This window comes from Bos javanicus, chromosome 4 (assembly GCF_032452875.1).
Source record: "Bos javanicus breed banteng chromosome 4, ARS-OSU_banteng_1.0, whole genome shotgun sequence".
NCBI classification, from domain to species: Eukaryota; Metazoa; Chordata; class Mammalia; order Artiodactyla; family Bovidae; genus Bos; species Bos javanicus.
Genome location: NC_083871.1, coordinates 57,806,458 through 57,832,960, shown reverse-complemented (window position 1 = coordinate 57,832,960; position 26,503 = coordinate 57,806,458). Strand labels below are relative to the sequence as shown.

The following is a 26,503-nucleotide window of genomic DNA, read 5'->3' as shown; positions in this document are numbered from 1 at the left end:
CAGAGGAGCCTGATGGGCTGCATTCCATGGGGTCCCAAGAGTAGGACATGACTTAGCAACCAAACTACCACTCTCATGTGGACACAGTTGTTTCCCTGAAATGAGATTTTTTTTAACATGACCTGAAGAACACTGAAAAGGTTGAGGAAATACAGCAGCCATCATGACGTTTCAACAAACCAATCAATTACTCTGTAAATTAACTAAGCATTTATAGGGAAATAAATCTGAGAATATACTTTATCATCTGATGAAAAAGTCTCCATACATCTTTAAAAAGGACAAAAAAGTAGAAGTAATTATGGAATTGGGGTTCAATATACCAAAGTGAAATATGTCATCAGTTAAAAATGAAAGAAGATACTGGTTAAATATAAACCCCAATTCCAAGAAAATTTAAAAGTATCAACTGGAAGGATGTGAAAAATAATCATGTTAAAAAAAAAAAAAAAACTAGTACACTATATTATAGCCTTCAACCTGCTTACTTAGTACCGTTACATTCTATCAAGTGATAAATTAACCTAAGGCTGAAATTTAAGTTTCAAAACTTTAAAATTATTTTGCTCCCTTGAAAATTTCTGCTACCAAATCATTACTTTCAAATTAAAAGATTTCTCAAACTTTGGCATTTTCACATGTTGGAAGGGATTTAGAGACAACTATCTGCTTTATGGTAACAATGGCAATCAACAAAAAGGAAAGAACATTGAATTTAGAAATCAGATGACAGTAAACAGAATAATAAAGATTTCTTTTAGGGGAGCTAAGTTGAAGAATATTTAGGGATTCCAATACACTTTGGGGCAAGTACTCTTACTCTCCAGAACACCAGAATGCAATTACTAATCAGAGAATAAACAAGGATTCCCTTCTGCTCATATTTTTTTTTTTTTTTTTAAAGAAAATGTTCTCTCTGCTCGGCATAAACTGGCCAAAGTTTTGGCCTGACATGACAATTTCTCTAAACAAGGCTCCAGATCTGCTCTCAGAATCATATAATTATTTATATGTTGGATGTGTGTTAAGAAAGGAATTAGAATAAATCCACTTTTAATTTGTCACCATCTACCAGAAACTTTGTCTTATTTTCTGAATAAATCAATACAACCTATGCATATTAACTTAAACACTTCAATTGTCTCATTTAAACATTTAAGTATGTCTCTTTAAAAGCAGTCGATTCTAAAACTAAGAGTAACTGGACTACCTGGCTATCATTTCATTGGGTTTTCCTTTTGCATTTTAAAAACACTGCCCCTAACATAACCATGCTTCTCTGGTGGTTCAGACAGTAAAGAATCTGCCTGCTATACAGAAGACCCCAGTTAGATACCTGGGTTGAGAAGATTCCCTGATGAAGGCAATGACAACCCACTGCAGGATTCTTGCCCTGAGAATTCAATGGACATAGGAGCCTGGTGGGCTACAATACATGGGGTTGCAAAGAGTCAGACATGACTGAGTGATTAACACTTTCACTTTCAACACAACCACAGTCCATTAAAGTAATATCGAAATACGTGTATAGAATATGCAAAATAGAATGAACTGTGGAAAATGTAACCGAAAATCTTTGAAAAGCAGCTAAAGTCTAAAAGAGAATGATTCTCCTGTACCACATTAAAAACATTATTGTACCTGAAAGGAAAAAGAGAGGCCAAAGGTAACCAGTGGAAAGTCATTATCCTGTGACAGTGTTAATCTACATAATTTGACTTGAGTAAGAATTTTACAGTATGATAGGATGATATAACACAGCAATTAGTAGAGGCATAAGCTTTATCTTTCACAATTGTTCTGTTTCTTCAAGAAACTTAGAGTAGTAAGAAATTTACTGGTCATTAATCTGGTCTGGGTGCATTATTATCAGAAGCTACAAACTCAGCTACAGCAAAAGTTCTAATCTTTTAACATGAATGGATATCCATTAGGGATCATGTTAAAACCACCAACCTCATTTCAGTAGATATCTTATCTCACGGAAAGTTTGTTGCTAGACATAAAGTGTCACTGGTTTACCTCTAAATGATCCAGCCCCTACAGGAAACTGGGTGTAGTTTTAATAAAATGGGACTCATAAGTTTTTATTACATTTATAATGAATGCTTTTCAGTTTTATAGGCTCTTTGAAGGAGCAATTTAGTTTCCCTATTAAAACATGACTTTATATCCTTCACAACTCTCAGGTTTTCAATTTTATGTTGCTACCACTCTAAATATAAATGAAGACACTGAAGTTTTAATAAAGGGATAGAGTTATTTTTACTGACATGTATGGGATGCAACCTTACAAAATTACAGGGAAAAGTACAGAAGATTAAAATACCTTTCTAGTCTGATTCCTTCAATATCCTTTCCATCATACAGAACCTTTCAAAACCAACCAATGAATACTTCAAAGTATATAACATATTTAGGTATTAATAAAACAGGACTCATGATATTGCCTTTTCTGAATAAAGTATAAAATCCTTTTAAATTGACTTACGATGCAGTGGAGAGTGTAACTCTGTTTAATTTAACTTGGAGGATCTTTAATCAGTCTCTTTATGGTATCTAGAAAATCCATATAAGATTTTCAGACATAGTGGCTTTATTTACACCACCGAATTCTAATTCAGGCCCCAAAGCAGGGATTGTTACAAATAAACTTTAGGTAGAGGCAAGAAATTTTGTTTGTTACTTTCCCAGCAAAAGAACCTACTATATATGGGGTCTTAATTAAGGAACTGACATTAAGATAGTGACTAAGGCATCATCTCTGTCCAGGAAAACTACCTTCAGGGAAAAAAAGACATAAGTAATTATAATACATTGTGATATGGCTATAGTAGATATAACAGATATCTGTATTTATAACGGGGCTTCCCTGGTGACTCAGCCAGTGAAGCATTTCAGTCGGACACAACTGAGCAACTGACATCACATATTCATAATAGATAATTCAGCGCAGTAAAAGGACCACTGAGAAAGAGCTACCAACTATGCTTAACAGAGAGAAAAAGACCTCATGGAGGTGATGTGCCACCTGGAACTTGAAAGATCACTAGGAGTTCACTAAATAGATAAAAGACACAAAGTCACTGCAATCAACAGGAAGAACCCTATGTTGCATGATTGCTATTCAATGTTAATACCCTTGCACCAATTAATACTTTAATTTATATTTACTTTAGTCAACAACTAATCTCAAAAAATATAGTATTATAGAGGGAGGGGAAAAAACAATTCTTTCTATCTATTTTCTTTCATAAGAGCAAAATTAAATCCTAATAATGCAATATTGATTGCCACCTTAGCTTCTTCAGGTTGTTGTTGTTTGTTGTTCAGTCACTAAGTTAAGGCCGACTCTTTGCAACCCCTTGGACTGTAGCCTGCCAAGCTTCTCTGTCCATGGAATTCTCTAGGCAAGAATACTAGAGTGGGCTGTCATTTCCTTCTGCAGGGGATCTTCTTAGGTCAGGGATCGAACTCATGTCTCCTGCATTAGCAGGTGGATTCTTTACAACTGAGCCACCAGGGAAGCCCACAGCTTATTTAGGTGCTTGGAACAGTTCTTATCTACTCTTCTAAGAAATTCATATAAAAAAATCTAGCATCACATACAGCTGCTTGGAGGGCCCACAGACATCTTTTAAACAGCAACAGTTCATTAAAGGAATATGCAGAGCATGCCTAAGTCCTACAACTACATAATGAAAATCAATGTGTTGTCCCCAACCAACATTTATCATGTCAAATCCACAGGCAATTGCCTCAATTTCAGGAATGCAATCTCCATGCAATTTCTGGAGATTTACACTACTCAAACTACATGAAAAACTAGACACTAATCTGAAAGCACATCTTTCTAGAAGTAGCTTCTTTACTTGACTAAACCTGTTTCACATGTGATAAATATATGACTCTTAAAGAGAAAGCAGAATTGTCACTGAGAAACAATCAGTCAAATAAAGGATTTCTATTTACTTTAACACCAGGTTATTAACTTCCATGATCCCCACTCTTGGCAGAAAAAGTCAGTGTAATTAAAATCCATTAAGGGAACTTAAATTTGTCTGAAAATGGGAGCTATTAACTGAAGTGCTGGCCCCAAAGTCCACCTGTCTGATAATTCTCTGATGACAAGTTTCAAGAATTAAAAATAACTTCATCTGTCACACACTCAGAGTTTCCCATCCCGTAGAATTCATTGTTAGAGAAGTGTCTTCCATTCTCCCATGGAGGCCCATCATTTAAGCTGATCTACTCCAAATATATCCAAAAGGGCAAAGATGAGTATCCTCACAGTCAGTTTCACTCGTGATCCAGTCAGCGATTCAATTGTCACTTCTTTGTTCTAGGTGGCTGCACTCTAACGATCGACAGTAAAGAGGATATGTAGAACTGACTCTTCACAGACACTAGTTGAAATATGGCTAAAAAAAAAAAAATAGCATCAAAGGAAAACATTATCCGAGCAAGAAGCGAGTTTGGGGAAATGGACTACTTCGCTTTAAGAACGGGATAAAGAGATAATAAGCGATTTTATTCTATGAACTCTAGCTGACCCAACACTGATTGATTAGTAGGATAGAAACAGAGATGAGTGTGTATGGAACTCGTGGATTCACAGACAGTTGGCCTCCTGAAATGCATTTTGGAAAGTGGTGGGTAGAAATAAGCAAACAAGTAAGCAAACAATTCAAGAAATCTGTAAGTGCCCGATGCCCACCATTTTGAGAGACCAGGCAAGTACCAAAGACTTGAGAGGTGGTCTCCTGCCCTAAATTGTAAACACTGATAGTCATGGGGAAGCAACCTAGCTTTCTACAAAAAGGCCCTTTGCTATCTGGAAAATCAAGAGTAAAAGTTAAAACCTCCCAAACTAGGACTACATATTCAGCCAGATATCAGGAAAAAGAAATGGCTAATGTTAAAGGTATATTTCATTTAAGATTATTGAAATAAATGCTTCTGTAAAAGAACTTTTCAATCATGTAAATAAACAAGGCATAATTTTTCTTCTGTTTGACTTCATTCATGCAATACATATTTATTGCCAGCATCCTATGTGTCAGGTGCTGTTCTTGGCACTGGGATGCATCAGTAAATAAAATAGATACATGGCCCTGCTCTTGCAGAGTTTTTATAATAAATGTTAGTCACTCAGTTGTGTCTGACTCTTTGCAACCAATGGACTGTAGCCCACCAGGTTCCTCTGTCCGTGGAATTCTCCAGGCAAGAATACTAGAGTGGGTAGCCATTCCCTTCTCCAGGAAATCTTCCTGACCCAGGGATCAAACCCAGTTCTCCCACCTTGCAGGCAGATTCTTTACCACCTGAGCCATCAGGAAAGCCATTTATAATAAAGAAGACAGATAATAACATGAAAAATACATAGTAAGTCAGACAGCAAGAGTGTTATGTAGAAAAGTAAAGATGTACAGAGGGATAGGGAATATTAGGGACGGTGTTATTTTCAATAAGGTGGTCAATGAAGGTAAGGCATATATTTTTAGAGGAGAAAATTAATGATGTTTGCAAAAGAATAGGCTAGGATTACATTATTAAACATTAGTGTTTTTCTTTATATTAAAGCTGGAAGACCAAAGAAACCCAAGAAATTAGATTCAGAGTGCTACTTGTTCTACTTCTGTCAAACATGAGGTAAAATAATTTATCTCTGGCTTCCTCTTTTTCATTGTTTGTAAGAAGCAACATGGGTTTGACACAAAGAACCATAAAAACTAAACATTTTTAGTATAAAAATTTTCAGGATATCACGAAGTATAATCAGTGGCAGGGCAATGTAAAGCCTAAAACATATCTCCCAATTGTTTGAAAAACCACTAAAATCTAAAAGTTCTCTTGGAAATGATTTCTGTCTTTGAAACCACATTACATGTGCTATGCTTGTAAGAATTTGATTAGAAATGAGTTTTAAATGGTTGATTTAATAATACGGAGGATCCGCATACTATAGAACTGAATAGATCAGATTCACTGATCAGTCATGCTCTTCAAGTCTAACCACTCCAATCTACACCCAGAAAGGAAATAAATCTCACTTTAGAATAGCCATCTATCATGCTTTACAGGATCTGCATTTTAAAATATTATTCTAAAATAATATCATTTCTCTAGTGGATGAGAAATTATGTCCTGTCCAAGAATTTTTCAATGACTCAGACAAATTCTGCTGTGAGCACTTTTGAAAATACTTTCAAAAGTCCACAAGGCTCAGTGATGCAAATGTCTTATGAGAGGCATCTCCTTTAAAATGCAGTTTCAGCTCTCTTCTACTTAAATGAATTGCAATAGGAACTGCAAAGCATAAAACGAAAATTTCATTTTAGTCTTTAATAAGTCCCAGAGCATATACTCACCTCTGTCATTATAATACATATTTTTTAATCTGATTAAAATATAATATTCAGGACAATTTTCCATGCATACAAAGTATTCAGTGATGCTGACTGATATATGAGTATTAACATACAAACATTAAGAAGCTATATCAATTAATATTGCAATGATGGATAAGCTCTTTTTCCCATAAAAATTCTATAATACTATACTTCACTATTTAGGTTACAAAATAACAAATTATTAACACACACACACACACAAACTTCTTGGAAGCTACCTACATTCAGGTACTGTGCTGAATACTTTAATATAATAAAGCATTTAGTCTTCACAGCAGCATGTGAGCTGTGTTTTGCTACCCCTGTTTTAAACTTGGAGAAACTGAGGCTCAGAGAAGTTAACTGCCCTCCCCAAGATCACAGAGTAAGAACTAGAATTCAAACCCCAGGTCTTTCAGATTCAACTACTAGAATCCTTCTAGAGAAAATGAAAACAAACTTTAGATCAGAATTATACAAATTGATGTTATTTTCTCATAGAAATAAAATTATGAGACTATGCTGCTGCTGCTGCTAAGTCACGTCAGTCGTGTCTGACTCTGTGTGACCCCATAGACGGCAGCCCAACAGGCTCCCCTGTTCCTGGGATTCTCCAGGCAAGAACACTGGAGTGGGCTGCCATTTCCTTCTCCAATGCATGAACGTCAAAAGTGAAAGTGAAGTCGCTCAGTCGTATCTGACTCTTCAAGACCCCAGGGACTGCAGTCCACCAGGCTCCTCCATCCATGGGATTTTCCAGGCAAGAGTACTGGAGTGGGGTGCCATTGCCCTCTCCGAATATGAGACTATAATCCTTATCAAAGGCTTAATGCTAAAGGAATCTGGAAACACAGAAGAACTATATAAATTGATGTTATTTTCACACAGAAATAAAATTACAGTAAGAAATTATAACTCATACCAAAGGCCTAATACTAAAGGAATCTGGAAACATAGAACATGTTTTATTCTCTATTTCACACACTATAGTTCTGAGACTTCTTTAAATTAACCTAAAAATAATCTCTATGTTACTTATTTTCACCACAATACAAAACTAAATTTTAAAGTACATAAAAAGAAAAAAGTAATAATCTAGATTTAATTCCATTTATTTTTCCATTCTAAGTTTCCACCAAGCTACAACCACCTTCTAAAAGTGCACTTGATCTATTTTTATAGAAACAAATAGAAGGAAAAAGTAAAAGAGACAAAAAAAAAAAAGGACACCATTTAGAAAGATTTTTGCAGAGAGAGTCAGATGTTAATCAAACACAAGTATTCTGAGCACCTCTCTGTACCAGACAAAATGCAAGGCAGGAAAAGTCAAAGAAAAAAAGAGAGAGAGATGAAAGCAAGGTTCTTACCTTTGAAGGAGTCCTTGTTGACATAAAAAGGGCAATAAAAACAAATAACCATAATATAAACTATTAAGGACTATGAGTTTGTAAGGACAGAGGCTTCAGAGGAGATTCTGAGTGAAACAGTAGTCCCTGATGCTTGTTTTTATTTTTTAAAAAAAAACCTACTTAAAAGTTTGTTGTACCACTCTCATTTTTCCAAGTAAATTTCCCTGGCCAAATAGCTAGTGTCCAAGAGTGTCAGGACAGCAGCACTTGAACTCACAACTTGCCCTTTGCTGACATGAAAGAACTTTATGCACGAATCAATGCTCAACTGCATCAAATTGTCCTTGCTTTAGATCTCTGTCATATGATTCCTTCACAATATAAAAACAAACCAACACAATAAACCTTTAAAGCTGTGATTCGAATAATGGCAAATATACTAAAGGCACAAAATTGACACAACCCAGTCTTTCTATCCTAGCCCAAAAAAAAAAAAAAAAAATAGGAGGGTAGATTGGGATGTGAGGTGTGACTATAGAGCTCTGAGACTGAGTTCTTCTCATAAATACATCAAATACAATACATACATGTAAGACATCAAGATCTCATGCATCAAATGAGAGCAGCCTTTCAAAGGATTTTCCTAGACAGGCTATATATTTGTTTCAAGGGCATTGTCATTGCCGCTTTTAGAACTTCCCCATGGGAACTGTCACAGAGCCAATTTACCAACTGCTCTGGGAAATCAGTCCCCCTGAATGTCACAGGACACTGTAGGTCAAAAAGGTCTCTCCTGCTAGCCAAACACAGTCTTCTCCCTCCTTCCATCTTCTCTCTTTGATTTGATTTCATGAGTGAAATGTATACACTAACCATTTTAGTAAAAACACAATAAATAACCTTAAGTTACAGAAAATAACAAAAATGCAAGGTTTTACACTTAAAAAAAATGATCACATCAGGAAGTGTGTGGGGACCCTGCTATTTCACCCCCCTCTCTGCTCTCTCAGCTGCTGCTGCTGCTGTGGAGCTGGGTTTAATCCTGTAACAGAGTTCCACCCGGGAGCCCAGGGGAACACGCTGAGGCAGTCGATGAGGGGGCCTTATCTGATTCTCATCAGGAACCAGACTACTGGGGTGAGTTCATTTGTGCCCTGCTTGCATTAAGTGCCATTCCATAACAACATGGGCAAAACTGGCTGGAAGCCTTTCTGCGCTGTCTAGAAGCGCAATCACTCTAAGTAGAGAACTGCCTAGACAGCTCCCAAGTCAAGAGCGTACAATTAAAGCAAGCTACAATACACAGTGTTAAATTTCGAAAGACAGCCCGATGGCGCTAAATTGGCTTTCCTAATGGTATACCAGACCACTTTAAAATCACCTCTTATACTATCTTATTCTTACACCATCGTAATTTTTTTAAAAATCTATAAACTCCTTGAGATCTCACTACCAGTAAAACCGGGAGGTTTCTCCTTATATCTTATCTTAGAACACTAGGCTCCACTTGATTTAATTTAAGCCTATTTCTTCTGTATTCATCCTGAAGAAACAAACAAGAACATGTATCTTTTAATATCCCTTCATACAAGTAAGTCCCCCTTAGTGCCGCAGCTCTAAGCTACATAAGCCCAGATTTGCTTGCCAATTTTCCAGTCTTTCTGTTCAATCCCCTAAATCAGTTTCTTAAACTATAGTCAACATAGGGTCATGTTCATGTTCTTTTTGCTGTATAGTAACACAATCAGCAACTCTGATCTTAAGATACTTTTTAAGTAAGAGCACAGCCTTAGAAGTTTATTTTCATCTCACAAGAGACCAATAAAACAAAACAGAACAAATAAGCAAACAGTAAGGAGACATCTTTCCTGAGGTATTAATCTTACAGGCCAGATGTGCATAATTAAGTGAACATTTCAAGTAAGTACATAAAAGATCAACAATCTAGTTCTTTAATCATTTCTGAATAACTATAATTTTCACATAAAAATGTTTTAAAGATTATCCAGAAAAATCTGTTCTCTGAGCTAAGCTTTGCCATGGGGTGGGATAGAAACTTTCCTTATTAGGATATAACATCAAACTTTCTACAAAGTTCCTATCCAACCATGTTGTTGTTTAGTCCCTCAGTCGTGTCCAGTTCTTTGAGACCCCATGGATTGTAGCCCACCAGGCTTCTCTGTCCATGGGATTCTCCAGGCAAGAAAACTGGAGTAGGCTGCCAGTTCCTTTACCAGGGGATCTTTATGCCACAGGGATCAAATCTGTGTCTCCTGCCCTGACAGGCAGATTCTTTACCACTGAGCCAGCAGGGAAGCCCCATCCATCCATGTTGTAATAGCCATTAAAAAAACCATCATTAGGATACAGCCCAGGCTGAAATGTTCTTAAAACATCACTATCAATAAAATTTACCCTGGAAAGGATATACAGTGGTAGCCAAACATCCAGGCTTTGGAATTGGGCTGCCTGGGTTAAACACCTCAGCTAAATCACTAATAAAACAACACTGTGCCTCAGTTTCCTTGAGGAAGTCTGACCTATTTGACAAGGGTGTAGGAAGAATTGAGTTGATAGACTAAAGCACTTAAACTGCAGCCCCTAGAACAAAGTAAAAGTTCAATGTCAGTGATAATCATGTTGAGATGTAACTCATTGCTCACCCTTAACCATTCCCAGGCTTCAAATAAAGCTTTTAAAATATGCAACCAATCAATTAATTTCTAGCAAAAGGTAGAACTTTTCTGTTTTGTTTTTTTGTTTGTTTTCTTTTTCTTTCTTTTATTTTTGGCCATACCTCACAGCTTGAAGGATCTCAGTTCCCCCACCAGGGATTGAACCCAGGCCACAGCAGTGAAAGTACCAAATCCTAACCACTAGATCACCAGGGAACTCCTGAGCTTTTCAGTTTTCAAAGATTGATTTTTACTACATCAGCCTTTCACTTTGTTCTCAAAATTTACTCTTTCCCAAACTGGTTAATCAACCTTTAGCACACCTCATCATTACAGTACCCTTCACTTTACACACTCATCTTCCTCCTACTGCTCTCAGCTCAAAGGACTCCTACGGAACAAACTCTGATTAGCCTCCAAAATTCAATTTCCCACTTTTTTTTAAGCCTTCAATCAAGAAGTAACGGCCTCCAACAGAGTCCATTACAACATATTATACATTGCTTGTATCACTCAGCTTTGCTTTTAAAGACTCACAGCAAAACATTCATTTTGACCATATCTAATTTGTTGATACTTTAACAAGATTCTCTCAGGTGATTAATCATTCAGAAAAATAAAGTAAAAAATTTATTGACACAGTTTTATTTAGTATTTTTAATAGTCCAAGTAATGGAAATGGTGAAAGCAAGATTTTTTCCATAACATAGCTCATTACTGATTAGAATTCCAAAATAAAAACAAGTTCTCAATTAATAACCCCTTTAAAATGATTTTATTTTGTAGCTGAATTACCACAGTGATACTTATTTAATTATACATTGGTCCAAAGAATGGACATTTTTATTGGCAGGTTATAAAATGTTTCTTAACGCTGTGAAGTCTAATTACAAAAGCTTTCTTTCAGAGGTTCACAAAAGGTGGAAAAGAGGGAGAAAATTACCTCCCCAGTGCCAAAGGAAGAGTTATAAACACATGAAAACAAACAGAGGGAAATTAGATGAATGATGCCTAGCGTAGGAGGTTTAATGTTGATACGTATGAGAGGCTGGGCACAGAATACAGAGTAAAAAATGGAAAGATTGGTCTAGAGTCATTCTTTAGTTCTTTGTAGAAAATACTGCCAACTTATTTATTTATTTTTTCTTCAGTGAGGTTGGCTATGAACTATGAAGTTTCATAGTTGCTAATATGTGATCATTACTCAAAAAACTAGACTTGGGAGCAGTAGGTTTTTTTAATTAGCCATCTCAAAGCAAGTACCATTATAATCATCTAATTATCCTTTGAGGCACTGTATGCCCAGATGCCTTAAACATTCACTAACTTACTGCCATAGGTGCTGCCTCCATGTTTATAATTTAAAACTAACAGCATTTAAGAAAATACAGTGATGAGAATGTAAGGAGCACAATTTATTTCTTAAGAAATTTACAAGTTATTTTTGGAAAATAAACAATCATTAATTACCTTTAAATTCCAAAATTAGTATGTAATTTCAGCTATTAAAAGTGGTACAACTAATAGTCATTTTAAATTTACTCAATTTCAATAAAGCCTAAAGGAATGCCTTAGCCCAAATGCCAAATGTTCAACTATATTCAATCAACAAGGTTTGCTGATCTAGATAAACAATTACCACCTTTATCAGGGTAAGGCCCTCAAATAGTAACACAAAGTATGGTCCAATGCAGCTTAGTTGTGCAGATGACACCACCCTTATGGCAGAAAGCAAAGAAGAAGAAGAAGAACTAAAGAGCCTCTTGATGAAAGAGGAGAGTTAAAAAGTTGGCTTAAAACTCAATATTCAGAAAACTAAAATCATGGCATCTGGTCCCATCACTTCATGGCAAATAGATGGGGAAACAGTGACAGACTATTTTTGGGGGCTCCAAAATCACTGCAGATGGTGACTGCAGCCATGAAATTAAAAGACACTTGCCCCTTGGAAGAAAAGCTATGACCAACCTAGACTTCAGAGACATTACTCTACCAACAAAGGTCTGTCTAGTCAAGGCTATGGTTTTTCCAGTAGTCATGTATGGATGTGAGAGTTGGACTGTGAAGAAAGCTCAGCGCCGAAGAATTGATGCTTTTGAACTGTGGTGTTGGAGAAGACTCTTGAGAGTCCCAAGGAGATCCAACCAGTCCATCCTAAAGGAGATCAGTCCTGAATATTCGTTGGAAGGACTGATGCTGAAGCTGAAACTTCAACCGTTTGGCTACCTGATATGAAGAAGTGACTCTTTTGAAAAGACCCTGACTCTGGGAAGGATTGAAGGCAGGAGAAGGGGACAACAGAGGATGAGATGGTTGGATGGTATCACCAAATCAATGGACATGAGTTTGAGCAAACTCTGAGTGTTGACAATGGACAGGGAGGTCTGGCGTGCTGCAGTCCATGGGGTCACGAAGAGCCAGACACAACTGAGCAACTGAACTGAACTGAACTGAACTGATGGTGCAATGCTGGAGTGGGTTGTCATTTCCTCCTCCAGGGGATCTTCCTGACCCAGGGATGGAACCCTCATCTCCTACGTTGCCTGAGTTGGCAGGTGGATTCTTTACCACTGTGTCCCCCTGGAAGCCCATACTACCTGACTATCAACCCAGCTCCAATCTGAAGAGGGAGGCTTCATGGTCTCCCTGTCCTTTCAGATTCCAAAGTGAACAATCAAGCCAGTCTACTTTTCCTCCCTTCCAAGTAATACCTTTTGACTGAGACTTTATTCTGTCTGTTCTTGACTCCCTGCCTCATTTTAATTAAAATTACCTCAGCCTCAGCATTTTCATAGGAAGGGACTCCTGACATGAAGATTACTAGAGATTTCGGTGGCGTATCTGTCTTTAAAAGTAGAGTTCTTCTTTATAGATAGGGAACACTTCCAACATAATTATGTGGTTATCTCTACTTTGTCAGTTTGAAATTTTCACACTGGGTTTGTTTTTTTCACATATAAACTGGAAAGCTGCAAAAACATAAAATTCATCTAATCTATTTCGCTATTTCTAGATGGAAGCCTCTTCAACCAGGCAGACTCTAAGGACTATCTGGGAACTTATCTGTAACCCTCTTAAGGTGTTTTCTTACTGTATAGGCAAGAAATAGTTCTCTTTTTCTATGCCTGATATATTTAACCATCACTCATTTTAAAGTGTGCCTCCTCTTCTAGGTTCACCAGCTGGTAAAATACTCTTAATCCTGGTATTGCCATTTAAGGAAAAGTTGAAAACAAATACTGCCCTCGTACTATTACAGCATTGTGAGTATTGAAGGGAGAAACTCATTTATGAAATCTTCAGATTTACTAAGAATAATGTTTTTCTTAGAATGAGAACTGTAATACTAATCAAAATGGGAAATATCAGAACTTGAGAATCTTATGATTAGTCCTCCAACTGTTTAACTATGGATAGGGCCTCTGGCCTTCCATGGACAAACCTTGGATGAAAAGGGAAAGAGAAGCAGAATAAGAAGTTTTACTTGGGCAGAATTTATATACTTTTTTATACAAAGAAACAAATATTCAGCTCATGCTCTTCAACAATTCATTTAAAAATATTTGTTCAGTGCATTCTTTATACAAGACCTCATGTAATACATGAAGGATAGGAAGAAATATAAGAAAACCATAAATACTTCATAGCAATACCAGAGAGTGAGAGTGCTCCAGAGGAAAAAAGCCATGTATGATTGGTCTGCATAAATATGAAGGCACTTCAGATAGGCCCTACAAAAACAGTTGGATTTTAATCCAAGGAGATAAGACAGAGAACATTCCAGGGAATACTTCAGTATGGAATTATAGGAGCAAAGATGTGCAAAGATGAAAGCAATGGCTTGTTCATGAAAAGCAAGAAATGAGAAAAGGAAGGAAGCATCAAGTGATTCAACGGGAATAGAGGGAAACAGGACTGGATCACAGGTTGTACCAGATCAAAGAGGTGTTGAGTATTAGGGTCAGTCCATTTTTCTATTCTCCTCTGAAAGTAATGGGCAGCTTGAGAAGGCTTTTGATCAAGGGCACATGATCACAAGCTTGGCAAAGAAATATAGTTTTAAAGCATATTACATAACAAGGGAACAATTGGAGGATTTTTGAAACACAAATCTTAAATGAAATTAGAAAAGAAAAGTTTGGAACATAGAATGATCTGGATCTTGGACTGGATAATATTTTCATGAATTTTCATTGTGTTACTATGCCTCATACACACACACACACACACACACACACACACAATTTATACTGTGTGTATCATGCCTGGTTTTGTGTTTATTACACATAGTAACATTTAACTTTAAGTTATTTGGAACATATTTCAGAATTGACATAATTAGAAAAAATAAATAAATATTAAAGGGAATCCAAGATATGATAGTGATTCCAAAGTATTGCCCTGTGTCTGGGAGATCATACATTAGGTAAAATGAAATAGAAGATGTCTGGTGAGGCATCAATGAGGTGGAATAAGTGCAGTTTAAGAAGCTGAGCAATACCAAAAGTACGGAAGTTATATTAGATATAAGCAGCTAAAAATAGAACTTGTAAGAAAGACTAAGAATGGGAAAATAAACATTTAGCAAAAGTTCAGCAGACCATTAGTATAGAATCAATTTTTAAAAAGCAATAAGATAAAAAAAAAAGAAGAAATTGGAGGGGGGATTGAAAAAAAAAAACAAACAAACTTGGAAGAGAATCTAGGACATCAAATATATAGGAAATCCAAAACAGAGTCCAAGCAGAAAGATGAGCAAATAGGGTGGTGAAAAGAGAAAGGAAGTGGACCCAGAGAGCCTGAAGCCAAAGAGAGCTGAATTAGAAAATGCTGGGCAACAAAGTAAATATCACAGAGAGCTCATAGAAGAAAAGCAGCAAGGAAAGGCCATTGAACCGGACCATCTGTGACTTCAAAAGCAAACATTTTGGTGGAGAGGTGAATCTAGAAGCCACATGACCAGAACGAGAGGGTGGAAGAGAAATCAATTTCCACAGCTACCTCCCTTCCCTTAAAGAAATCTGACAGTGGGTGATAAGGGTAAGATATGAAGTACTGAAATAAAGGGTAGAAATTCTGCATATTGGCTGAGTCAGAGAAAAGGAAGCAATGGAAGATACAGGAATAAGGGGAAAGCCATTTCTTAAACAAGATAATAGAAAAAGGTGAAAGGAATAAGCTAAAAAAAAGTTCCAAGGACATTTTTTGGAAGAAAAAGAATGGTGAAAGATGTACCAAAAAGCTTAGCTGCTTTTGAGACAACTGAAAGAGTCAAGGTGGTCTGCTAATGGCAAGTAGAGGGTAAAAACTTAGAGTAGAAAGAGTTGAATATTGCCTTTGTGAGATTCTGAGAATGATTTCTCAAGAAGACACATTCCAAAGAGCAAGATTTAACTAGACACATCACAGCATCTCTGGACTAACTTTTCTGCTGTCCAGTTCTTCTCTAGATGGGCTACAATTGTTATATAAGAGTTGTCACTAGTTAATATGGTGAAAGAAAAGCAGCCTGCAGTGGAACTTTACGTTTTACATTTTAGAAACTCATGCTCTTGGAGTAAGGGTTTTTGGTTTTTTGTTGTTTTTTTTTTTTGATCCCCGGGAATATTGACAGAATTTCCCTCAAATGAATTACTGAGAGGGACAAGAACACCAGACAGGGAAGTTTGGAAGCGGGAAAGGAAAAGTTCAGAATGCAAACAGGTAGGTAGTCGTACAATAAAACAGAAGTGGGAAAGCCCTGCTCATCTGCCAGCAGACATGGAAATAAGAAGATTGAGCAAATAGAAGGTCCAAAAATTCAGAGTAGAAGACTGAAATCCTGCTTAATGTTGCTCTTGCTTTTTCTCATCATCAAAAGAACTGGGATAATCACTAAATCATCTCAACCATTCATACCCCTGTTCTTCATCTTGCTGTACTGAACCAGATATTTCTCTCTCTGTCTCTAAATTTCCAGGCAACTGTAACAATGAGTCAGGTCTGGGAACCCTTATCTAGAAAGTTAATTCCACTGTACAGAAGAACATATCACAGATTTTCCTTTAAAAAGCAAGCAACTTTTGTTCCCTAGTTATATATTATTCCTGCCATCACAAAATACAGGTGCTTTATTAAATTCAATGGCTAAATAAAATGATGGTAAAAGTCAACTACAGAAAAATATGACTATTGCCCAACTGAGAGTTCAGGTAAAGAAAGGAGAGTAATGGTGGCAAAAGTAAAAGACCCTCCAATGTCAGATGTGTAAATATCATGGGACACGTGCTGCCTGGTTTCATTCCCATTTTCTGCTCTGTCCTTGGCGTGGACTTCCCATTCTCCCAATTCACATGCTCTGGTAGGGTTTTCAATCCCTCTTACTTGAATTCTGCCAAAGGCCTAGCCAATTACACAGATCTTTGAACCTTTATCCACAGTGTTTAAGCCAATGGTTGGCCAGAGGAGCAAAGCAAAGTCAACTAGAGCCGTTCCCCAGGATTCAATGAGAGAGAACAACTGTCTTCTGGAGAATTTAACTAAAACAATGTGTAGTTAAAAAAAAAAAAAATACAGAGAGGCATAGCTGAGAAAGATGGAACAATGAGGGAGAACAATGTCACAGCATCATTTGAGTACCTTGATTTCTGAGGTCAGTTTCACCCCTGGACCTCCAGTATCAGGCATCATTGAACCATTCTCCATGCCCCTTGATCTGTTCCTTTTAATTCTTTACTAAAGCTAGATTGATGTGTATTTCTGTCATTTGCAATCCAAAACCTCCAGACAGACAAATACAATGGCCAACCAGGAACAAATCAGTCGGTACCATCTAAATGTCATCCCCCAGTTTTTGAGAACCTTGGTGGTAGAGGGGCTATGGGAAAGAGGGCGAGGTGAGGTGGAGGGCAGGAGGAAGACTCACATTAGCTTCACTAGAGAAGAGAAAAGAAATGCAGTATCTGTTAGGGAATCCATCATCCCTACTGTAGGCCACTCCCACTGTTCCAAACGCATAGGGAAATTGCAGATTGTTAGAGAGGCCCTGTATTCCCTCACCAAAGGCATATCTTCAAAAAATACTTAACTATACAAACTCAAACTGATCAGTGTCTCACATTCTGTACAGCACATTTCTCAAGGGTCAACTGGAAATCACATTTTGAAACTGAATTCTTCAACTTGTACTCAGCTTCACTTCTAATCTAGTCATTCAGGCAATTATTATGAAACAGCCAGTTATTCCTGAGAAAGGCAATTAAATCGATAGGCTAAACCATGATCTGGAAGGCATTCTCCTTAATGGAAGTAATATAAGACAGAAAAGACATCAAAAGCTCAAATGGAAAAAAAAAAAAAAATAATAAGCACAGATCTTACCTTTACTCTAAAGAGCTTGAAAATTCAGTGTTAAGAAAAAAGTAGCCATCTTCACATTGAGCTTTCTTTAATGAAATTCTTAAAACTCCAGAGGTGTTAACTATGTTTATTACCTTAACACCCAAGCCCAAAATGAAGTAGAAAATGCCTTAATTTACCAATTCACTAAATCTTTACTCAATTAAATAATTTCTATTGTTGATGATGAGTTTCTTTATTACTTTTCTTTTTGTATACTTGCTAACTTATGAAAAAGTCACTCGCATTACAATAAAATGTTTCATACATTGACAATCTATGACAACATATATTAAGCATTTGGTATGTGCTAGATACTCTCCTATGTGTTTTCCATGTATTCATTCATTCAGTCTGGTCAAGAACTCTGTAACAGAAACACTCATGATTTCCCTTTTACAGATAAGAACACAGGCAAAGAGAGATTACGCAACATCTCTAAGGCCACAAAATAAGAAGTAGAGACAGAAACTTAGCAGTTTGGCTCTGGGACCAGTCCTCAAATCACGGTGCTTAAGAATAGATAAAGTTCTATTCTACTTCCTCTTGAATGAGAGACTATACGTGTGATGGAAAAACAAACAAGCAAGCAAATCATGGCAGAATGGAAGAAGTACCACCTTAAAAACAGTTTAAAAATATATGGGGGTAGAGGGAGGAGGAAGCCAGGAGATGGGAATGGAATGAATAGGGGTGCTGAGAAGGAAAAGGGTGGAAGTAGTCAATGGCTGAATTTGGTGCCCTCAGAATCGTCACAGGTGAGTGTCGGTCAGAAGCAGGACAGGAGACTGGAACCTCACGTTGGTTGTTGTTTATTTGCTATGTCATGTTCAACCCTTTGCGACCTCATGGACATGCCAGGCTCCACTGTCTTCCAGAGTTTGCACAAATTCATGTCCATTTAGTCAGTAATGCTATCTAATCTTCTCTTCCTCTGTTGCCCCATTCTCCTTTTGCCTTCAATCTTTCCCAGCCATCAGGGAAAGTATTAATTAGGCTTCCAAGTATTAATAAGGCTTCACTGATGGCTCAGTGGCAAAGAATTCACCTGCCAAACAGGAGATGTGGGTTTGGTCCCTGGGTTAGAAAGATTCCCTGGAGAAGTAAATGGCACCCCACTCTAGTATTCTCGCCTGGGAAATCCCATGGACAGAAGACACTGGTGGGCAGCAGTCCGTGGGCTAGCAAAGAGTCAGACATGACTGAGCAACAGACTTTGACTTTTTCACTTCTCAAGTATTAATTAGAGATTTAGTGGTAATTTTTTGAGCAGCATGATATGATTTTCTCCTTTACTTTATGAAAAATGATTTGAAATGCTGGATTGGGAGAACTGCATTAGAAAGCTACTTTGAGGCTAAATCCCATGATCCAAATGAAATAATAAGGATTCAACACTGGGTCAGATGGGATAGAGAAAAGGGAGGGCTTGAGGCTGTAAACATGGTTGACAGGGTATAAAGAGGGACAAACTAAGAGGGCGTAAGAAGGGTGGGGGCAAAAAATAGAGAATCAGTTCCAGGAAGGTTTTTTTAAAATTCCATGGTTCTGGGGGTGAGGAGAAAAGGAGTCAGTCAAAGATTTCTTGGAGGAAAAGCAATCTTGCATGAGACTTGCTGAACCACAGAGGGAGTGGGAGACAGTAAAGGGGAAAGGAGAAGGGAAATTGGATTAATTCAAGAGGAAGGGCCAATATGGGCAAACACCTAGAGACAAGAAAAACCTTGTGACTGAAGAACCAAGAGAGGCTTGACAGAAGGGGAAAAATAGATCAGGGGGTGAAGGGTGGGAGGCAGCTTAGAGCTCTCAGCCTTGAGCATTCATGGACCTTCATCCTGGTTCTCTGCATTAATGTTGTCCAGCTATTCCTCATCTGACTGCTCCCTGGAGCAGAAATCTTGTCTTGGATGCTTCTAGAACACTCCAGTCCTCACTTTTGCATGTTTTCATGTCTCTCATAATGTCTGCATCCTCATCTTATCCACAGCATGTTTCATTATACATTTTGGACTTTCTATGATCCCTCATGGCCATCTGCTACTCCATGACATTCAGCTTTGTTTCAAATGTTAACTCTTTCTCTTGATATGTCAAATCCACATGTATTTTTCAGTCAGGTTGTACACAGGACCAGTGACCTACTATCTTTGAAACAGATGCCCATTCTGAAGCCAATCACCCATAAGGGTAATTTGATTCAAACTACTACAGTTTCCTGTACTTCCAGAGTTTTATGTAAACCAAAAGGTTATCATATAGCCAGAATTCTGTTATTGTGGGAAAAACAGAACGGAATCACACAAATAATGAAGGGTTGTATTATCTATATTTTTCCAACAGAAAATATACTATCATTACTTAGCTTTGGTAACCCTGAAAATAGAGACATCTTTTAAAAATATATATATCAATTTAATACTGCAGTGAGGGTTTTATTTGAAGAGACTTTTTAATAAATATTCATCTTTTACCCCTGAGTGTCCATAGTGTCTTTCAAAGATACCTTTTCTTGATTATTTAAAAAATTCTATAAGAAATATTGATAACAGTTTATGGTAATAACAACAAAATTAAAGAAACTGATTATCTTTTCTTTTATAATCCTTCCCACACTCCAATAACATGTGTACTGTTAGGAACCTTATTTTCAATTTAAGTAAAATTTTAAACATCACCTAAGTAAAAAGAGAAGGCAGTGGCACCCCATTCCAGTCCTCTTGCCTGGAAAATCCCATGGACGGAGGAGCCTGGTAGGTGCAGTCCATGGGGTCGCTAAGAGTCGAACACGACTGAGCGACTTCACTTTCACTTTCACTTTTCACTTTCATGCGTTGGAGAAGGAAATGGCAACCCGATCCAGTGTTTTTGCTTGGAGAATCCCAGGGACGGTGGAGCCTTATGGGCTGGCGTCTATGGGGTCACAGAGAGTCAGACACGACTGAAGCGACTTAGCAGCAGCAAGTAAAAAAATCGCCTAATAGGAATTTCTTAGAATATTGAAAGAGAGTCTAGTATAAAGCTATGCAAATTATCATTATTTCAATAAACATCTAAGAAAACCAGAAAGAAGAAAACCTAAACTGTAGCAATAGGGCAGATCTGGCTCAAAGACTTGTTTTGTTCAACTCACACATAAGTGTAGCAAAATCGCTTTTTAATTAACTACATATGCGTGTGTGTGTGAAATTTCACTGAAAAATGAAAATTTCAGGCTTCTAAAAATCAGAACAAAACAAAAACTGCAAATTCTGGCAAAATTGCATTCCCACATGTCAACAATCACTTTGAGCTGAGTTAAAACCTATAATCTGGCATCCAGATCAGTCTATCACAGTCTCCACCATTCTTCACAGTTTACCATTGGTTAAGAGAGTCTGTGGTTGCCTCCACACAGAGACATTGCATGTGTACAGGAAAAAAAAAAAAAAAAAGTACTATTTCTTCTGCATTGCAGACACTTTCTAGATCACATACAGAAGCCATTCTGTTCCTTAGAGAGCCTTCCATCCATACATCCAACCATACCCTCTGCTTCAAGTCATTAAGCATCTCGCTCAGACTGAAAAAAGCTGCTAAATAACAAACTTTCATGTTATTCTCCATGTTCAGACCTAAAATATAGTGTTTTTTCAGCCTTGGCACAGCTAACATGGCTAGCAATGAGTGACACATTTCTCCCAAACAAGATTTAGGAAGATATTCCATTCTATTTGAATATAGCCAATTTTGCATCATCAAATAAAATTTACTACACACAACAGGCAAAATAAGGAAGATACTCATTTAGTTTAACTTCAAAAACCATATATATTCTCTCCTCTCTGAATTTTCACCTTATTTCTCTCAACAGTAAAAGAAATGTCAGATACAGAAACCCTCAGACCACCCACCAAAAGGCAACTATGAAAGACAAGGGTGTCCATCTTGAGGAAAATCTCAGAATAAACTTTGGCAAACCATTATTTTTCTCCTTCTTTCAGAAACTTCTCTGCTCAAATTCTACTTTCATTCTTTCTAACACAAACCAAGCCCCGACTCTCACATAACACTGTTGGAATCATTCTTTTGTTACTGTTGCATTCCTCATCTATAAAAGTGCTCATCAGCTTGTCAGCCAGGCTGGGAGAATTTATACTTAATCTTCCACACTCCCTCTCGGCTGAAATTTTCTCCCAAGCCCTTAATAATTTCCTGTCTTGATTATTATAATTTCTTTTTTATAGTCCTCTTGAAATTCAAACTCTTTATGTACAACCAGAATATGTATCTAAAATAACATTTCCCCCCAACTGTCTTTTCTTCACAAATTTAACTTCACTTTCTCTTGGAAAATTCCAGTTCCCCTCGAAATCACTCTGGAGACCTTGCTGCGATTATCTTCTCTGTCACAGGAGTGCGGCATCACACACTACCAGTTTTGCCATCTCACCTTCCAGGAGGCCCCAAGCAGATATTCTTAAAGCTATTCTCTTTTTTAAGAACATTGTTTTAAAATGCCTATCAAGACGGAAAAACAGGAAAACATGTGAAGGACTACCTGTAGCTGTATTTTCTTTCTTCTGTAAGAAAAAAAGGAATGCTTCAAAGTGCATCCCATATTTTACATTTGCATTGAAATTTAATTTTAAGGATATGATTTCTAATAAACTGAAATTTGCAAATAAATGGTTTCTCAGGTTTAAACATATTTTGGGCAAAAGATGAGAAGTCCAATTCTACCATTTGAGGCACCAAAATATGCAAATATTAGAAAACTAACTGTATCATCAAAAGAACATCATTTTAGGCAATAAACCTTTCCACTTCAGAAGGCTTGGCTTTATGACTTTATATCCAGTCATCCACATGAGCGTTCTGAAGTTTTTCAGTGAATAAAAATAAGCATCTTTGAGGGGGAGGGGAACAGAAAAAAGGACATTTTATCAAAGGCATGCAGATGATGTGGTTTATACAGGACTTTAAAGTAGAACCACAAATGGCACATTTTAATTTTCCCTGTAAATTTCTGGGGGAAAAATGCAGTTGTACATTCTTATCCAGGATGTTCCTCATCTATTGATACCTGTCTCTCTCATTCTTTCTCTCCTTCTCTCTCTCTCTCTCTCTCTCTCTCTCTCACACACACACACACACACACACACACAAATGTGCATGTGCACTCACAGGGGAGTTACAAGGTTCCTAATTGGTTCTAGGTCCTAATTGGTTACAAGGTTCTCTGCTCTTTAATCCACTATGAATGTTTATCACTAAGCTAGTTCTCCTTTGGCTTCAGGAAGCAGCCAGTATCCCAGCAGGGGAGAAAGAGAATCAGAAAATCAGTTCTGGAAGGTCTCCAGGTGAGGATTAAAAAGATTTTTCCCAAAAGGCATCAGCAGCACTGCATTTAGCATCAGTGAGTTTAGGAATTCACCTGACCCTCTTCATATGACTCTGCTAGAGGTATGAAAGAGGGCATTCACTTGAGACAAAGCAATCCCACTACTGGAGCTGGCATAAGGCTCAGCTTTTCCTGAAACATCTGTCAGGATGCTTTGGAAAGCAGAGCAGCTGCACAAAGAAAGTAGGAGTACAGAAGGGAAAGCAGCAAAGTGAAATGGATACTGAGTAGACAACTAACCGAGGTCTGCTGATCAGAATGAAAACATTGACTGAATTATTCTACTTCCTTTGCACTTCCCAGGTGGCACTAGTGGCAAAAAACCTGCCTATCAATGTAGGCAGACTTAAGAGATGTGGGTTGGATCCTTGGGTGGGGAACATCCCCTGGAGAAGAAAATGGCAACCCACTTCAGTACTCTCACCTGGAGAATCCCATGGGCAGAAGAGCCTTGCAAGCTGCAGTCCGTAGGGTCGCACAGGGTAGTTCACGACTGAATTGACTTAACATGCACATACTTATTCCACTTCCTTTACTTTTTCCATTTAGAAAACAACAACAAAGCCAGCTACATATGATTAGAATTTAATTATAGTAACCAGTCCATTCTAAAGGAGGTTAGTTCTGGGTATTCATTGGAAGGACTGATGCTAAAGCTGAAACTCCAGTATTTTGGCCACTTCATGCGAAGAGTTGACTCACTGGAAAAGACTCTGATGCTGGGAGGGATTGGGGGCAAGAGGAGAAGAGGACGACAGAGGATGAGATGGCTGGATGGCATCACCAACTCAATGGACATGAGTTTGGGTGAACTCTGGGAGTTGGTGATGGACAGGGAGGCCTGGCGTGCTGCGATTCATGGGGTCTCAAAGAGTCGGACACAACTGAGCGACTGAACTGAACTGAACTTCAGGAAACCCTTCACCTCAAAAATCATCAAACTGGAAAATAAGCACTTGAACAAAATTCTAATATAAGGCACAAAAAAATTAGAGATGATATAACTGTCAACATTCCCCCATACTCTAAAAATCATGTATTTCTACATAATAATAAAATAATAGAAGTAAATGTAATATTTTTGACAAGTTTAGATCTCTACTCTGAATTGAAGGTCTTCAAGACTTCTCTTGGGGCAAGGGTCTTACAATGCTGAAATTCAACAGTATTTTTCATTTTTCTCACTTTCCCTTACAAAATAATGAGCTACAGAAATGCTCTTGCCTCTGTACTTTAATAAGCAGCAAAATTCAAAGGACTGTGGTGGACAGGAAATTTGAATCATAAGCACAATAATAAGAATGTTCTCTCTTAGTCATCCTTTCCCTATGTGAAAATAGTTTTGCCTAGCATCTATGATCTTATAAATAAACAGCAAAGTATAAACACATGTTCCAAGTTGGGAATTAAGTCACTGTGTCTGTCCTAACGTTGCCTTGCACAAGTCATGAACAAGGCATGGTAAACCAATGTTTTACGGGTCCTACCAATTTCTGTACATACACTTTGAAGCTATTCAATCCTTGTTTCACATTTCTTGTGAAAATAAGCATCTTCTGTTTGAAAGAGCTGCAAATCAAGGATGCATGTAGCAGTGCTACTGAATGTTATATTTGCTACATTTAATAAAACAAAGAGGCAAAGTTTCAGTATAGTTTCAGAACTTTTATCAGTTGCTTCTCCTATAGTGTTCAAGAGAACTGCAGCAATAAATCCCAGGCAACAAATAAAATGTCTCCCATACAGTCTTAAGAGAAATCACAGACCCATCCAAGGCTTACACATTCAGTTAGATTTAAGATATTTTTATTAACCCAACAGCCATTGTGAAAGTCTCTACTGACAGAAGATCTCCAATTAACCTACTTCATAAACTATAAGGATGGAATTCAGTGTTACTAAAATAGTTGTTGTTTCTGATTAATTATTTCAGGCTGGCCAGTTGTAGGCCAGAGCTATGTATGTCAAAGTCATTTACTTAGTTAGCAATGACACCACTGGAAATTACTTTCCTATGAACAGTTCTTGAAATCTGGGCCCTTGGCTAAAGCAAGTTATTGCAAAAGAATAATAAATCTTAGAAACTGGTGGCCTGTCTCTTCTAATACAAAATAATGAATTTTTAAAAAAATAAGCTTCTTTTTAAAAGTTGAAATAACAACATTTTTACAACTTGGAATATGTACACAAGTTAAAAAGTCATCTATGCTGAGCCACTGAAACTAATTAAGTTAATAAACTAATGAAAAACTAAGGAGGTTATAAAAATACTAATAAGCATGGGTATTGGGCTGGAATGGAAAAGACTAGACCGCTGACTTACTAAATCAACTATAATCTATGTTCTAATAGTTCAGTTCAGTTATTAATATTTAGCTGTTTATTAACTACCCTGTTACTTTTAACAAGAATTTCTAAAAGTTATTATACTTTAAATATGAGATTACTGGAAGAATTTTACAAGCCTCTTTATAAACTCTAGGCTTGATCCCTAGGTCAGGAAGATTCCCTGGAAAAGGGAATGGCTACCTACTCCTGTATTCTTGCCTGGAGAATTCCATGAACTGAGGAGGCTGGCAGGCTATAATCCATGGGGTTGCAAAGAGTTGGACGTGACTAATACTTTGACTTTATAAAGTCTGCAATACTGACCTGATCACAATAAAATTACAAATTTTGTGTTTTTGTTTGAGATACTCTTTCTCAAAGTGTGATCCAAAGATCACCTGTGATGTTCCCAGGCTCTTCCTAAGACCTAATGAACCACAATCTCTGGAAATTGAGACCTGTGACCCTAAATTGTAAATAAAGTTCTAAGTAAGTCTGCACTGTTTGGAGCTATTGTTTTTACCAGTGCATAAATTTTCAATAAAAAGAGTTGACTTAGCACAAAATTAGCCCTCTTGATGTCATGCAATTAAGTTATAAGCTATTTGAATTAAGTGAGCTTCTATTCTTGCTTAAATATATTTTATTAAGCACTTATAGGATTCTTTGTCCTATGAAACAAAGAAATCATGTCTAATTCAACATGGTTGTCTCTCTGGTTTAGCTGCTGATTTTCTAGGACCTGAATGCAATATTCAACTATCAAGATGAAATGGTACCACCAAGTTAATCACGATTTTTAACTTTTTTGTCCTGTTTTATTGTGTTTAATTTGAAAAGCTTTCTCTAATCCTTAATAGAAGTGAATGAGGTATAAACTAATCAATAAGTGATTTCAGACTAGTTCTCGATTGATTTAGGCAACGGGAATACCATTTTAACTTCTCTTCTCAAAAGCCAACCAACAGGAATTTCTTTTCCTGGCTAATAAGAAAAGAAATT

The 26,503-nt window shown here is 37.2% G+C and overlaps 1 protein-coding gene across 2 annotated transcripts in view; it reads right to left on the bottom strand.

Annotated features, from left to right (window-relative positions):
- IMMP2L (inner mitochondrial membrane peptidase subunit 2) overlaps positions 1 to 26,503 on the bottom strand; it is a 963,981-nt gene that overhangs the window by 577,062 nt on the left and 360,416 nt on the right. The window lies entirely within an intron of this gene.